Here is a 9178-nt window from a genome sequence, read left to right on the forward strand (position 1 = left end):
AAGGAAACGTCGCAGACCCATCAAGTTGGTACTCGTACTGCTCGCCTCGTCGAGAGGAATCCAAATATATGAGTTGTTAAGCTATGGGATATGAAATGGACGAGCGACCAATAAAACAACATGTATTATGGGGTTGAATGCTTTTTGCTATTCACAAAATAAAACAAAAGCAGTCATGCAAATATCTGAATTTTCACAGCACAGCAAAATCAGTTGCACCATTCAATTCCGCTCGTCCAGACGGGGAGAATTCAATCACATTCATTCGATGCGACGTTTCTTATGGGATTTAATGAGCGACAACATTTTGACCCCAAACCGAGAGGATTCTGGGATGTTTGTGTTTTTTTGGTAATAACTCTGGAAGGAAACGTCGCAGACCCATCAAGGTGGTACTCGTACTGCTCGCCTCGTCGAGAGGAATCCAAATATATGAATGGTTAAGCTATGGGATATGAAATGGACGAGCGACCAATAAAACAGCATGTATTATGGGGTTGAATGCTTTTTCCTATTCACAAAATAAAACAAAAGCAGTCATGCAAATATCTGAATTTTCACAGCACAGCAAAATCAGTTGCACCATTCAATTCCGCTCGTCCAGACGGGGAAAATTCAATCACATTCATTCGATGCGACGTTTCTTATGGGATTTAATGAGCGACAACATTTTGACCCCAAACCGAGAGGATTCTGGAATGTTTGTGGTTTTTTGGTAATAACTCTGGAAGAAAACGTCGCAGACCCATCAAGGTGGTACTCGTACTGCTCGCCTCATCGAGAGGAATCCAAATATATGAGTTGTTAAGCTATGCGATATGAAATGGACGAGCGACCAATAAAACATCATGTATTATGGGGTTGAATGCTTTTTGCTATTCACAAAATAAAACAAAAGCAGTCATGCAAATATCTGAATTTTCACAGCACAGCAAAATCAGTTGCACCATTCAATTCCGCTCGTCCAGACGGGGAAAATTCAACCACATTCATTCGATGCGACGTTTCTTATGGGATTTAATGAGCGACAACATTTTGACCCCAAACCGAGAGGATTCTGGGATGTTTGTGGTTTTTTGGTCATAACTCTGGAAGGAAACGTCGCAGACCCATCAAGGTTGTACTCGTACTGCTAGCCTCGTCGAGAGGAATCCAAATATATGAATGGTTAAACTATGGGTTATGAAATGGACGAGCGAGCAATAAAACAGCATGTATTATGGGGTTGAATGCTTTTTGCTATTCACAAAATAAAACAAAAGCAATCATGCAAATATCTGAATTTTCACAGCACAGCAAAATCAGTTGCACCATTCCATTCCGCTCGTCCAGACGGGGAGAATTCAATCACATTCATTCGATGCGACGTTTCTTATGGGATTTAATGAGCGACAACATTTTGACCCCAAACCGAGAGGATTCTGAGATGTTTGTGGTTTTTTGGTAATAACTCTGGAAAAAAACGTCGAAGACCCATCAAGGTGGTATTCGTACTGCTCGCCTCATCGAGAGGAATCCAAATATATGAGTTGTTAAGCTATGGGATATGAAATGGACGAGCGACCAATAAAACAACATGTATTATGGGGTTGAATGCTTTTTGCTATTCACAAAATAAAACAAAAGCAGTCATGCAAATATTTGAATTTTCACAGCACAGCAAAATCAGTTGCACCATTAAATTCCGCTCGTCCAGACGAGGAGAATTCAATCACATTCATTTGATGCGACGTTTCTTATGGGATTTAATGAGCGACAACATTTTGACCCCAAACCGAGAGGATTCTGGGATGTTTGTGGTTTTTTGGTAAAAACTCTGGAAAGAAACGTCGCAGACCCATCAAGGTGGTACTCGTACTGCTCGCCTCGTCGAGAGGAATCCAAATATATGAATGCGTAAGCTATGCGATATGAAATGGACGAGCGACCAATAAAACATCATGTATTATGGGGTTGAATGCTTTTTGCTATTCACAAAATAAAACAAAAGCAGTCATGCAAATATCTGAATTTTCACAGCACAGCAAAATCAGTTGCACCATTCAATTCCGCTCGTCCAGACGGGGAAAATTCAACCACATTCATTCGATGCGACGTTTCTTATGGGATTTAATGAGCGACAACATTTTGACCCCAAACCGAGAGGATTCTGGGATGTTTGTGGTTTTTTGGTAATAACTCTGGAAGGAAACGTCGCAGACCCATCAAGGTGGTACTCGTACTGCTCGCCTCGTCCAGAGGAATCCAAATATATGAATGGTTAAGCTATGGGATATGAAATGGACGAGCGACCAATAAAACAGCATGTATTATGGGGTTGAATGCTTTTTGCTATTCACAAAATAAAACTAAAGCAGTCATGCAAATATCTGAATTTTCACAGCACAGCAAAATCAGTTGCACCATTCAATTCCGCTCGTCCAGACGGGGAGAATTCAATCACATTCATTCGATGCGACGTTTCTTATGGGATTTAATGAGCGACAACATTTTGACCCCAAACCGAGAGGATTCTGGGATGTTTGTGGTTTTTTGGTAATAACTCTGGAAGGAAACGTCGCAGACCCATCAAGGTGGTACTCGTACTGCTCGCCTCGTCGAGAGGAATCCAAATATATGAATGCTTAAGCTATGGGATATGAAATGGATGAGCGACCAATAAAACAGCATGTTTTATGGGGTTGAATGCTTTTTCCTATTCACAAAATTAAACAAAAGCAGTCATGCAAATATCTGAATTTTCACAGCACAGCAAAATCAGTTGCACCATTCAATTCCGCTCGTCCAGACGGGGAAAATTCAATCACATTCATTCGATGCGACGTTTCTTATGGGATTTAATGAGCGACAACATTTTGACCCCAAACCGAGAGGATTCTGGGATGTTTGTGGTTTTTTGGTAATAACTCTGGAAGGAAACGTCGCAGACCCATCAAGGTGGTACTCGTACTGCTCGCCTCGTCGAGAGGAATCCAAATATATGAATGGTTAAGCTATGGGTTATGAAATGGACGAGCGACCAATAAAACAGCATGTATTATGGGGTTGAATGCTTTTTGCTATCCACAAAATAAAACAAAAGCAATCATGCAAATATCTGAATTTTCACAGCACAGCAAAATCAGTTGCACCATTCCATTCCGCTCGTCCAGACGGGGAGAATTCAATCACATTCATTCGATGCGACGTTTCTTATGGGATTTAATGAGCGACAACATTTTGACCCCAAACCGAGAGGATTCTGAGATGTTTGTGGTTTTTTGGTAATAACTCTGGAAAAAAACGTCGAAGACCCATCAAGGTGGTATTCGTACTGCTCGCCTCATCGAGAGGAATCCAAATATATGAGTTGTTAAGCTATGGGATATGAAATGGACGAGCGACCAATAAAACAACATGTATTATGGGGTTGAATGCTTTTTGCTATTCACAAAATAAAACAAAAGCAGTCATGCAAATATTTGAATTTTCACAGCACAGCAAAATCAGTTGCACCATTAAATTCCGCTCGTCCAGACGAGGAGAATTCAATCACATTCATTTGATGCGACGTTTCTTATGGGATTTAATGAGCGACAACATTTTGACCCCAAACCGAGAGGATTCTGGGATGTTTGTGGTTTTTTGGTAAAAACTCTGGAAAGAAACGTCGCAGACCCATCAAGGTGGTACTCGTACTGCTCGCCTCGTCGAGAGGAATCCAAATATATGAATGCGTAAGCTATGGGATATGAAATGGATGAGCGACCAATAAAACAGCATGTTTTATGGGGTTGAATGCTTTTTGCTATTCACAAAATAAAACAAAAGCAGTCATGCAAATATCTGAATTTTCACAGCACAGCAAAATCAGTTGCACCATTCAATTCCGCTCGTCCAGACGGGGAGAATTCAATCACATTCATTCGATGCGACGTTTCTTATGGGATTTAATGAGCGACAACATTTTGACCCCAAACCGAGAGGATTCTGGGATGTTTGTGGTTTTTTGGTAATAACTCTGGAAGGAAACGTCGCAGACCCATCAAGGTGGTACTCGTACTGCTCGCCTCGTCGAGAGGAATCCAAATATATGAATGGTTAAGCTATGGGTTATGAAATGGACGAGCGACCAATAAAACAGCATGTATTATGGGGTTGAATGCTTTTTGCTATTCACAAAATAAAACAAAAGCAATCATGCAAATATCTGAATTTTCACAGCACAGCAAAATCAGTTGCACCATTCCATTCCGCTCGTCCAGACGGGGAGAATTCAATCACATTCATTCGATGCGACGTTTCTTATGGGATTTAATGAGCGACAACATTTTGACCCCAAACCGAGAGGATTCTGAGATGTTTGTGGTTTTTTGGTAATAACTCTGGAAAAAAACGTCGAAGACCCATCAAGGTGGTATTCGTACTGCTCGCCTCATCGAGAGGAATCCAAATATATGAGTTGTTAAGCTATGGGATATGAAATGGAGGAGCGACCAATAAAACAACATGTATTATGGTGTTGAATGCTTTTTGCTATTCACAAAATAAAACTAAAGCAGTCATGCAAATATCTGAATTTTCACAGCACAGCAAAATCAGTTGCACCATTCAATTCCGCTCGTCCAGACGGGGAGAATTCAATCACATTCATTCGATGCGACGTTTCTTATGGGATTTAATGAGCGACAACATTTTGACCCCAAACCGAGAGGATTCTGGGATGTTTGTGGTTTTTTGGTAATAACTCTGGAAGGAAACGTCGCACACCCATCAAGGTGGTACTCGTACTGCTCGCCTCGTCGAGAGGAATCCAAATATATGAATGCTTAAGCTATGGGATATGAAATGGATGAGCGACCAATAAAACAGCATCTATTATGGGGTTGAATGCTTTTTCCTATTCACAAAATAAAACAAAAGCAGTCATGCAAATATCTGAATTTTCACAGCACAGCAAAATCAGTTGCACCATTCAATTCCGCTCGTCCAGACGGGGAAAATTCAATCACATTCATTCGATGCGACGTTTCTTATGGGATTTAATGAGCGACAACATTTTGACCCCAAACCGAGAGGATTCTGGGATGTTTGTGGTTTTTTGGTAATAACTCTGGAAGGAAACGTCGCAGACCCATCAAGGTGGTACTCGTACTGCTCGCCTCGTCGAGAGGAATCCAAATATATGAATGGTTAAGCTATGGGTTATGAAATGGACGAGCGACCAATAAAACAGCATGTATTATGGGGTTGAATGCTTTTTGCTATTCACAAAATAAAACAAAAGCAATCATGCAAATATCTGAATTTTCACAGCACAGCAAAATCAGTTGCACCATTCCATTCCGCTCGTCCAGACGGGGAGAATTCAATCACATTCATTCGATGCGACGTTTCTTATGGGATTTAATGAGCGACAACATTTTGACCCCAAACCGAGAGGATTCTGAGATGTTTGTGGTTTTTTGGTAATAACTCTGGAAAAAAACGTCGAAGACCCATCAAGGTGGTATTCGTACTGCTCGCCTCATCGAGAGGAATCCAAATATATGAGTTGTTAAGCTATGGGATATGAAATGGAGGAGCGACCAATAAAACAACATGTATTATGGTGTTGAATGCTTTTTGCTATTCACAAAATAAAACTAAAGCAGTCATGCAAATATCTGAATTTTCACAGCACAGCAAAATCAGTTGCACCATTCAATTCCGCTCGTCCAGACGGGGAGAATTCAATCACATTCATTCGATGCGACGTTTCTTATGGGATTTAATGAGCGACAACATTTTGACCCCAAACCGAGAGGATTCTGGGATGTTTGTGGTTTTTTGGTAATAACTCTGGAAGGAAACGTCGCACACCCATCAAGGTGGTACTCGTACTGCTCGCCTCGTCGAGAGGAATCCAAATATATGAATGCTTAAGCTATGGGATATGAAATGGATGAGCGACCAATAAAACAGCATCTATTATGGGGTTGAATGCTTTTTCCTATTCACAAAATAAAACAAAAGCAGTCATGCAAATATCTGAATTTTCACAGCACAGCAAAATCAGTTGCACCATTCAATTCCGCTCGTCCAGACGGGGAAAATTCAATCACATTCATTCGATGCGACGTTTCTTATGGGATTTAATGAGCGACAACATTTTGACCCCAAACCGAGAGGATTCTGGGATGTTTGTGGTTTTTTGGTAATAACTCTGGAAGGCAACGTCGCAGACCCATCAAGGTGGTACTCGTACTGCTCGCCTCGTCGAAAGGAATCCAAATATATGAATGGTTAAGCTATGGGTTATGAAATGGACGAGCGACCAATAAAACAGCATGTATTATGGGGTTGAATGCTTTTTGCTATTCACAAAATAAAACAAAAGCAATCATGCAAATATCTGAATTTTCACAGCACAGCAAAATCAGTTGCACCATTCCATTCCGCTCGTCCAGACGGGGAGAATTCAATCACATTCATTCGATGCGACGTTTCTTATGGGATTTAATGAGCGACAACATTTTGACCCCAAACCGAGAGGATTCTGGGATGTTTGTGGTTTTTTGGTAATAACTCTGGAAGGAAACGTCGCAGACCCATCAAGGTGGTACTCGTACTGCTCGCCTCGTCGAGAGGAATCCAAATATATGAATGGTTAAGCTATGGGTTATGAAATGGACGAGCGACCAATAAAACAGCATGTATTATGGGGTTGAATGCTTTTTGCTATTCACAAAATAAAACAAAAGCAATCATGCAAATATCTGAATTTTCACAGCACAGCAAAATCAGTTGCACCATTCCATTCCGCTCGTCCAGACGGGGAGAATTCAATCACATTCATTCGATGCGACGTTTCTTATGGGATTTAATGAGCGACAACATTTTGACCCCAAACCGAGAGGATTCTGAGATGTTTGTGGTTTTTTGGTAATAACTCTGGAAAAAAACGTCGAAGACCCATCAAGGTGGTATTCGTAATGCTCGCCTCATCGAGAGGAATCCAAATATATGAGTTGTTAAGCTATGGGATATGAAATGGAGGAGCGACCAATAAAACAACATGTATTATGGGGTTGAATGCTTTTTGCTATTCACAAAATAAAACAAAAGCAGTCATGCAAATATCTGAATTTTCACAGCACAGCAAAATCAGTTGCACCATTAAATTCCGCTCGTCCAGACGGGGAGAATTCAATCACATTCATTCGATGCGACGTTTCTTATGGGATTTAATGAGCGACAACATTTTGACCCCAAACCGAGAGGATTCTGGGATGTTTGTGGTTTTTTGGTAATAACTCTGGAAGGAAACGTCACACACCCATCAAGGTGGTACTCGTACTGCTCGCCTCGTCGAGAGGAATCCAAATGTATGAATGCTTAAGCTATGGGATATGAAATGGATGAGCGACCAATAAAACAGCATGTATTATGGGGTTGAATGCTTTTTCCTATTCACAAAATAAAACAAAAGCAGTCATGCAAATATCTGAATTTTCACAGCACAGCAAAATCAGTTGCACCATTCAATTCCGCTCGTCCAGACGGGGAAAATTCAATCACATTCATTCGATGCGACGTTTCTTATGGGATTTAATGAGCGACAACATTTTGACCCCAAACCGAGAGGATTCTGGGATGTTTGTGTTTTTTTGGTAATAACTCTGGAAGGAAACGTCGCAGACCCATCAAGGTGGTACTCGTACTGCTCGCCTCGTCGAGAGGAATCCAAATATATGAATGGTTAAGCTATGGGTTATGAAATGGACGAGCGACCAATAAAACAGCATGTATTATGGGGTTGAATGCTTTTTGCTATTCACAAAATAAAACAAAAGCAATCATGCAAATATCTGAATTTTCACAGCACAGCAAAATCAGTTGCACCATTCCATTCCGCTCGTCCAGACGGGGAGAATTCAATCACATTCATTCGATGCGACGTTTCTTATGGGATTTAATGAGCGACAACATTTTGACCCCAAACCGAGAGGATTCTGGGATGTTTGTGGTTTTTTGGTAATAACTCTGGAAGGAAACGTCGCAGACCCATCAAGGTGGTACTCGTACTGCTCGCCTCGTCGAGAGGAATCCAAATATATGAATGGTTAAGCTATGGGTTATGAAATGGACGAGCGACCAATAAAACAGCATGTATTATGGGGTTGAATGCTTTTTGCTATTCACAAAATAAAACAAAAGCAATCATGCAAATATCTGAATTTTCACAGCACAGCAAAATCAGTTGCACCATTCCATTCCGCTCGTCCAGACGGGGAGAATTCAATCACATTCATTCGATGCGACGTTTCTTATGGGATTTAATGAGCGACAACATTTTGACCCCAAACCGAGAGGATTCTGAGATGTTTGTGGTTTTTTGGTAATAACTCTGGAAAAAAACGTCGAAGACCCATCAAGGTGGTATTCGTACTGCTCGCCTCATCGAGAGGAATCCAAATATATGAGTTGTTAAGCTATGGGATATGAAATGGAGGAGCGACCAATAAAACAACATGTATTATGGGGTTGAATGCTTTTTGCTATTCACAAAATAAAACAAAAGCAGTCATGCAAATATCTGAATTTTCACAGCACAGCAAAATCAGTTGCACCATTCAATTCCGCTCGTCCAGACGGGGAGAATTCAATCACATTCATTCGATGCGACGTTTCTTATGGGATTTAATGAGCGACAACATTTTGACCCCAAACCGAGAGGATTCTGGGATGTTTGTGGTTTTTTGGTAATAACTCTGGAAGGAAACGTCACACACCCATCAAGGTGGTACTCGTACTGCTCGCCTCGTCGAGAGGAATCCAAATGTATGAATGCTTAAGCTATGGGATATGAAATGGATGAGCGACCAATAAAACAGCATGTATTATGGGGTTGAATGCTTTTTCCTATTCACAAAATAAAACAAAAGCAGTCATGCAAATATCTGAATTTTCACAGCACAGCAAAATCAGTTGCACCATTCAATTCCGCTCGTCCAGACGGGGAAAATTCAATCACATTCATTCGATGCGACGTTTCTTATGGGATTTAATGAGCGACAACATTTTGACCCCAAACCGAGAGGATTCTGGGATGTTTGTGTTTTTTTGGTAATAACTCTGGAAGGAAACGTCGCAGACCCATCAAGGTGGTACTCGTACTGCTCGCCTCGTCGAGAGGAATCCAAATATATGAATGGTT

This window comes from Petromyzon marinus, chromosome 8 (genome assembly GCF_048934315.1).
Source record: "Petromyzon marinus isolate PM22_M1 ecotype Great Lakes invasive population chromosome 8, UKy_Petmar_22M1.pri1.0, whole genome shotgun sequence".
In the NCBI taxonomy this organism is placed as follows: domain Eukaryota; kingdom Metazoa; phylum Chordata; class Hyperoartia; order Petromyzontiformes; family Petromyzontidae; genus Petromyzon; species Petromyzon marinus.